The sequence below is a fragment of the Oryx dammah genome, unplaced genomic scaffold (assembly GCF_014754425.2).
Source record: "Oryx dammah isolate SB20612 unplaced genomic scaffold, SCBI_Odam_1.1 HiC_scaffold_28, whole genome shotgun sequence".
Lineage (NCBI taxonomy): Eukaryota > Metazoa > Chordata > Mammalia > Artiodactyla > Bovidae > Oryx > Oryx dammah.
The window spans coordinates 116,251,471-116,259,635 of record NW_024070212.1 but is presented as its reverse complement, the minus strand read 5'-3'; the positions used below and the strand labels follow the sequence as shown (position 1 = coordinate 116,259,635).

At 60.2% G+C, this 8,165-nt stretch overlaps 1 protein-coding gene across 1 annotated transcript in view; it reads left to right on the top strand.

The window, feature by feature from the left end:
* The window catches only part of HDAC4 (histone deacetylase 4), a 236,111-nt gene that overhangs the window by 33,417 nt on the left and 194,529 nt on the right, over positions 1-8,165 (top strand). The window lies entirely within an intron of this gene.

The window sequence follows — 8,165 nt, the reverse complement described above, 5'->3', positions numbered from 1 at the left end:
CACTCCTGTCCGCCGCTGTCTAACTGTCCCTGCCCGCACTCCTGTCCGCCGCTCTCTAACTCTCCCTGCCCGCCAGCCTGTCCACTGCTCTCTAACTGTCCCTGCCCGCCCGCCTGTCCGCTCTCTAACTGTCCCTGCCCGCCCGCCTGTCCTTGCAAGGGTCTGCCGCTTCTCTCTCGGTGCTTTCGTGGTCTCTTAGTCTCAAGTATTTTTTGCTCCGTTTTCATTGAGTGTTTTCATTTATCCATCTTGACGTTTTTTTGGAGTTGCTGAAGGTGCGGGGTTAACGTCTTTCAAAATATTCTGGGGAAATTTTAGCCCTTTTTCTGTTTTTCCTTTTAACTTTGAATTTTGCTATAATTTCAGACTTACAGCAGCAAGAATAGTACAGAAAATTACTGTATACGTTTGTATTTTTAAAAATGAACTTTCTCAGACTCATTTGAAAGTGAGTGGTTGAGATGACACCCTTCCCCCAACTAATGCGTCGCCCAGGAACAAGGGCAGCTTGTCAGCAGCCGGCATGGCAGCCGACCTCAGGGAGCTATTAGTACCGACCACGTCGCCGCGTTATCTCCTCGGGGGCCCGATGCACGTTTTGCCAGGTGTCCTAATAGAGCCCTCGATCTCAAGAGGGGCCTCCCCAGCGTTCAGGCCCCCGAGTTTCTGACTCTGGTTTCTGTATCCACTGATGATTCACACCTGGAGCTGTCACTGTGGTGACGGTGCTCTTGGTGATCTTCTAGTCCGGTCTTTCTTGTTAATTCAGCCATTGGCTCTTTCCTGTAAAAAAGAACTTCCCTTCCTTGTATGTTTACATCTTTATGTTTTGCTCTTGTTCAGTCGCTGAGTCGTGTCCAACTCTTGCACCCCATGGGTCATCGCCCCCCAGGCTCCTCTGTCCATGGGATATTCCAGGTGAGAATACTGGAAATTGCCATTTCCTCCTCCAGGGCACCTTCCTGACCCAGGGGTCGAGCCCACGTCTGCTGCTTGGCAGGCAGATTCTTCACCGCTGAGCCACCTGGGAAGCCTGACGGCTCTCCGGCCGTCAGAGAGATCACCCTTAGGTTCGTTTGGACCAGTGGCTGTTTTGCTGACCGGCTTGTAGTCCCGTCGTCACCAAGATCTCGTTTGGTGCCCAGACTGTGCAGGTCTGGCTGGTGGGAGCCCCCCCCCAGGCCGACCCCGCACCTGTGAGCCCTTTACTCTCTGCGACACAGTGAGGCGTTCTCGTGTCCGCCTGCCCCCCTGCCCCGGAGTCAGCTGGTTCTCTGCAGAGGCCGGGGTCTGTTTCCAGGGGCTGGTATTTAGGAAGCAGGCTTGGCGTGCGGGAGGTGCCGCCCAGTGCCCAGCGCTGGAACACGGATGTCCATGTGAGCGCTGACTCGGGCACACACGCACACAAACTCACCTAGAGCCCCGTGAACTCGCACTGTGCTTCCAGCTCCTCACAGGGTCCCTTAAAGGCCCTTGCTCTTTGCCATACGTATGACTGACTCTTTGTCCAACACTGGGAAGCGTGGCTCCCGGTCTCCGCGATGTATTTACTCATTTGTTCAACCCCAGAATGCCCAGAAGTTGTTAATCTACGCCTCTGTGAGAAACACTCTTATAACTGGAGCTCAGTCCTTGCTCAGGGGTGAAGTCCAAGCATCGTCCAAATACCGTGTCCCCAGGCTGCGTGGGCCGGTTCTTCCCTGCCCCTTCCTCTGGCCCAGGGCGTCACATTCTTCATCTGCAGTGGGTCTGGGGTCATCCTTACTGCTTTTACTCACTGTGCGGTATTTTCATTTGTCTATCTTTAGTTTTTGAGTACATAGAACATGAGTGTGGCCCCCGAGGCCGGTGCTGTGTAGGAGCCTGGACTGAGCAGGGGTGTCCATCCCCCCTACCCCTCTGGCTTCTGTCCCTGGGCCCTGCCCCCTCCCCAGCCCCCCCCTCCCCCTCCCGCGTTGCCTCCTGGACAAAGGACGAGCATCCCACAGGCTGCTCCTGTGCACTCGGCTTTTCCGCCCCAGCACATTCGCCCCATCCCTCCCGGGGCTCCTCCCCGCCCCCCCATCCCCGACCTGCGGGTGCGCTCACAGCTCGCCGGGTCGTGCTCCTGCGTCCGGCAGTCAGGCCTCCAGGAGGGGCCCGCGTCGCGCCTGAGAGCCGTGCCCCGTGGTCCCCTGGTGCTGGCGCGCTTCCCCGCGGTGGGAGGTGTGTCTCCAGACTCAGGAACCGAGTGCCATGGACTGAGGAGGGGCCAGTGTCCTGTGGGGCCGGGGGCCGGGGGCCGGTGCCGGGCGAGCGGGCGCGGGCGCGTGCATTCCTGGCACGGCCCGCAGGCGGCCCGCTCTGTTCCCCCACCGCGCGGGCAGAGGCCCTTACCGTTTGTCCATCTGACTGATAAGGGGCGACCGCAGCGTGAGGCCTCTTCTCTGTCTTTATGTCTTTGACCTGGTTTTTGCTCAGGATTTTAGGCTCTGTTCCCACAGTTTTTAAGACTTCTTTATATGTAGGGGGTATTAGCTTTTATCTGTGAGAGTCTGCAAACAATTTCTCCCAGTTTGTCAGTTATTTTGTGAATTCTTTATGGTGAATTCTCCATATTCTTTACGCTTTTGCCCTGTTGACTTCCTCTCCCGCCTCCCCCCGTGGTGGTTCAGACGTACCAAGTTCTGTTTTTCCAACTGCATCTGGCTTTTGAGTTGCAGTTAGGAAGCCTCCCTCTGTCCCCAGGCCACCTCCTCTTCTGGGCTCGTGTCTCCCATCCTGGGCAGATGGGGCCCGTGTCCGCGTGGAGGTTGCTCGGATCTAGTTGTATCTTTTCCTGGGGGCAGGCACCCAGCCCTCCGTCAGCACCAGTCTCCTCTTCTCCCGTCCTCTCTCCAGCTCTGTCTAATCGATCGTGTCGCTCGTTCGTTCATCTTTGACCTTTCACCATTAGCTTTCTTATTGCTACCGGTTCTGTTCAGATCATTTTCAAACGTGCCTGGCCGTTTTCTGCATCAGCAGCGCTCGTTCGCAATCAGCGGAGCCCACCTTGACGGTCTCATTCGCCCCTCCCTCAGCTGTCTCTCAGGGAAGCTGCAGCTCTCAGTTTCTCTCTGGCAGGTGAGAGCCTGAGACGCAGACAGGGCCCGGGACACAGGGCCGAGCAGCTGCTGAGTGCGGGCCCCGTCATCCGCTTTCTGCTCTGTGACCCTTCGGTGGCCCTGTTTCCTCAGACCTGTTGTGGAGATGATCTTGTGGTCACATTAGATTTTCCTGTAATTGCAGTTTGTCCTGGCCTGACTCCCGCTGCCTGGGTTTTTTTTTCCCTGCACTGTGATCTTCAGCTGTGACTTTCCGCCCATGCAGTGTTCCCCGGGCGTCCTGTGTGGCTGACAGCACGCTCGGCCAGGGAGGACGTGTGCCTCGTGCGGGCGCAGAAGCAGCCCCTGTGGGTGCAGTACTATGCCCTGGTGTTGGCCGGGTCTCCCCCGGCCCCCGCGAGGCGGTCTCTGACTGCCGGGTCTCCCCCGGCCCCCGCGAGGCGGTCTGTGACTGTCCACACCCAGGGGGGCTTCCTTCTTGGTCCACTCCCTCCCAGCCAGCGTCTGACACAGGCGTGGACGCATCCCTCCAGAGGAGCTGCAGTCTCTGCCCTGGGCGGGACCCGTGACTTGTCCTCCTGCCCTGAGAGTCCTTAAACAGTGACAGTGACCCTGTGAGCTGTGGCTGAGGCGGGCAGCCTTGGGACAGCCTCAGGAGAGGCTCCAGGCTCCACGCCCTTCCTTCTCCCTGAGTTTCTGCCCTTGCTGTCCTGCCGACTCAGCTGGACGCAGGTTTCAGACAGTCGCCTGCCCCCTGGCGAGACACGGACTTCTCTCATGCCGGGCTCGGTCGCTAGTGCCCTAAGCTGGCTGTCGAAACAATGCTGATTTATCTACTCTGCTTGCTTATTGGCTGCACCGGGTCTTCGATGCAGCATGCGGGATCTTGCATCAAACCTGGGCCCTCAGCACTGGGAGCGCAGTCTTAGCCTCAGGCCACCAGGGAAGAAGTGACGGCAGGTGGAGAGCCTGGAAGGTCCGGGGTGCAGCGTGCTGGTGAGAGACGTGGAGAGCCGCCGGCGACCGCTGCCTTGGCCTCCTGGTAGCTCATGACGAGGCCAAGCTGCCCTGTCACAGGGCTGTGTAATGCCACGTGGAGAAGGGGCCGGGTGAGCTGCATGCCCTGAGCTTCAGTGCTGGCCTTTTCCTCCCGGAGAGCAGGCGTCCCCAGGGCGCGAGCCTCTCCCGTGCCCACTGCTGAAGCCACTTGCTGGCCGCTGCAGGGGCACCGGCATCCAGCGGCTCTGCAGCTCCTTCTGTGGCCTTGCCCTTCAGCGTGTGAGTCGCTCAGTCGTGTGCGACTCTGCAACCCCGGGGACTGTAGCCTACCAGGCTCCTCCGTCCATGGGATTCTCCAGGCAAGAGTACTGGAGTGGGTTGCCATTCCCTTTTCCAGGGGATCTTCCCAACCCAAGGACTGAACCCGGGTCTCCTGCATTGCAGGTAGGTTCCTTACCATCTGAGCCACCGAGAAGCCAGTGTAGCTAAAAATACAAAATAAATTCAGGCAGCAGCTGGACTCCGGAACTCAGTGCATCCGTCTGCCGGTCAGAGGGAGGGGCCAGGCCAGGGTGTGAGGCAGACTCCCGACCTTCGGTCTCTCCATGTTCCCACGTACAGAGGTGCAGCCTGAGCGACGGGACCCCCGACCACCAGCTCTTTCTTCAGCCCATGGGCTCCCCTGTGCTGGGCGAGGCACCCAGCCCTGTCTGCCCAGCTCGTCTCCTCCTTGGCTCCTTGCCCCCCACCCCTGCTGGTGGGGAGCACGCGAGGGCTCTCCAAGAGCCCATGAGCACAGCGCTCCTCGGGGTTCAGATCCAGGGGGGACCGGAAAGCTGCGCTCTGCAGAGGAGGCCTGAGCCCTGTGCTCCAGCCAGCCTGGGCCTGGCACCGCGGGCGTGCCCACCACCACCACCACCCTCTTGCTCTCAGGCCAGGCCACATTCTGGGGGACTCGTGACAGGCCACCCCGATCTCTCCTGCCTGCTGCCGCGTGAGTGCAGGGGTCCCCTCCCGGGGGTCACAGGACATCGGCAGTGCATCCTTGGGCCAAGCCGGTGAAGCGCCGTGGTCCTTTTTCTTGGGGCCGTTCTCCTCGTCAGAGAAGGTGAACGAGGGGGCTTTACCTTAGTTGGATGCACAAAGGAAAGAGTGGGCTTGGCTCTCCCGTGTGGCACTAGAGAGGTTCATTCTTCTGAAGAAAGTTGCATGTGAGCATCAGTGCCTCCCTGCTGTCAGTTGAGGACGGCAGGGGACTTTTCTACTCCTGGGCTTCACGCCGAGCTCCAGCCGGCTGGCGGAGGACCGAGGCGGAAAGGGCAGGCTGTGGAGCCTGGCTTGGCCCTCAGGGCTGCGTTCCTCAGGGCTCGTGGTCTGGGAAGACGGGCCCACAGGCCGTCTGTGGGGTCTGGGTGTCTCTTAGCTGTGGTGACAGTGTCTTCCTTGTTACCCCCTCGTAGCCTGGAGACCAGGGCGGGTCATGACCCTGGCCCTGAGGTCACTTAGGAGGGGCGTGGCCCCCAGACCCAGGTCCCTCCGTGCAGCAGGCCCATCTGCCGGGTCTAGCATCCAGTCCTTGTCCAGGTGGTGCCCTGCGTGGCCTCCTTGAGTGGCAGTGGGCACTCTGGGTGTCTGGATGCCTCTGATAGTGAGGCTTTTATCTTAACGCTGCACGTGAAAGTGGAAGTCGCTCATTCGTGTCTGACTCTTTGTGACCCCATGCACCACAGCCCGCCAGGCTCCTCTCTGTCCATGGGATTCTCCAGGCCAGAATACTGGAGTGGGTTGCCATGCCCTCCACCAGGGGATCCTCCTGACCCAGGGATTGAACCCAGGTCTCCTGCATTGCAGGCAGATTCTCTACCGTCTGAGCCACCAGGGAAGGCCCTTAATGCTGAGCTCCCTCAAATGTCAGCTGAGGATATCTGCTTGTGGTCTTCGTGACTTGGGGTTTTTCCTTGAGACGTTCATGGAGCAGTCTTCTCTGTCTGTTAGTTCAGCGCTGCAGGAACCACACCATCCCCCCTCCTCTCTGAGCTCTATGTCCCCGGGGAGGCCTGGCGCACCCCTGGGATGAGGCTGGCCCTGGCCCTGAGCTCCCCCCGGCCCCCGCACAGCACGCCAGGGAGAAGATGCTGCTTCGTCATCTATAGCACCAGCGCGGTTACAGTCTCCGCAGGGGAATCTCACATGAAAATGCAGTTTAACACCTGCTTTTTACTGTTTGTTTAAGATGGAAGCGTGAAGTTCTGTAAAAACCTTGAGTCTGTGTGTGCCCTTGAGGGTCTGGGCTCTCCTTTCCTGCTGGGCCCTTTGCCCTTTCCTCAAGCAGTGATCACACCGGCCCTCTGCACTCAAGCATCATTCATTTCTGGAGTCCCATTTTCAACTTGCTGGTAACACTTGGGCCTTGCATTCCCGGATGTTCCGGATGGCAGTGGACAGAACACAGATGTCCCATGTATCTGTGGACAGGGACAGCTGACGCCCGTGAGGACGCCTCATCCTGCCCTCTGCACAGCCTGTGACACGTGCCGCCTGGTGGGCCCATGCCAGACATTGCGACACAGGGCAGAGCCAGTGTGCCATTGGCTGCAGTCATCCTTACTCACATGCCATGGAGGCTGCTGAGCGCCAGCCTGGCCGTCCCGGCGTCCAGGTGTGCAGAATGTCCCAAGGAGGCTATCAAGCTTTTGCCTTGGGCTGCTGGGCACCCTTTCTGGGAGATTCTGTTTTTTTCTTTGTAAAATAGAATGTGCTCTTCCTGAACCGATAGAAATATTACGAACCAGTCAGTTTCTCCCATGCCTGTGTGATTTTCTTTTTTAACTGTAGGTGAACACCATTGACCCACTCAGAGGCTGTTTGAGTAACGTGGGGGTGTCTAACAGCGACTGTCTGTCACCTTTGCCCCGAGGCCCACCTGGTGGCCCTGCCCAGGCTCAGCCTCCTGGTGAGACGCAGCCGGCAGGGGATGAAGCCGGAGGTCAGACGCCAGGAGTGCAGTGGGCACCCCTCCCTGAGACCTGCCCACCATCGGCTCGGGCCAGCAGCCCCGTCCGGGGCTCTCAGACAAGGCTGCACAGGAGCAGGGAGCCGGCGGGCAGAGAGCCAGCCCTGTGGTGACATCCAGCCCGCGCCTCCCGCAGGGCTCAGGGCCTCTCCTCAGCCAGCCCCAGGACCCGGTTAGTGTCTGTCTTATGGCCAGCCTGCGCCCGCAGCCTGTGGAGTGGCCCTTCCCCGGCCACGTCCGAGGCCCCTGCTGTGGGAGGAGAGGGAGTGCTGAGGTCCCGTCAGCCCCATGCTGGCCGTGGAGCCTGGAGCAGCCGGGGAGATGGAAATGCACGGAGCCCTGGGGGCTCCCCCCGACCTGGCCCCCGGCCCCCAGATGCACTGGCCGTTCGGGTTTTCTACCAGTCAGGCCGGCCTTGACCCTGGCGTGCACTGCTTGGAAGAAAGGTTGAACTCGGCCGCCAGGCCTGGTGCTCGGGTGGGTGGAGGGGGCAGAGGCCCGCCCAGGCTGGGAGTGGGCAGCTGCTGGAGCTCCCACGCCGGGCATCGCAGCGTGCACCTCCCGCGGGGCGGGTCCCTGCGCTTTCTTAGCCAGCTCCTCGGCCTCCTGGGGATGTGTGCCCCAGGACCCCTGCTCCACCCTCCCCCGCACCCCAGGGAGCCGACAGACACCCCTCCTGGCCAGGCTCCACCTCCACATGTCGCCGGGGCTGAGGCCTCGTCCGAGGTGTGGCCTCAGGTGGCTCCTCTGTCCCTCACATTTGAACGCGCATGGAGGGATTAGGGACAGAGCTCGGCTGAAGTGAAGAGCTGCGAGCAGGCAGCGTGGTGTTTACTGCATGTGTGGCGTGTCAGCCAGGGTGTGCGGAGTTCAGTCAGGGTGTGCGGAGTCAGTCAGGGTGCAGGGTTCAGTCATGATGTGGGGTGTCAGCAGGGTGTGGAGTGTCAGGATATGGGGTCAGTCAGGATGTGGTGTGTCATTCAGGGTACGGGGTCAGTCAGGGTGCGGGGTTCAGTCAGGGTGTGGGGTGTCAGCAGGGTGTGGAGTGTCAGGGTACGGGGTCAGTCAGG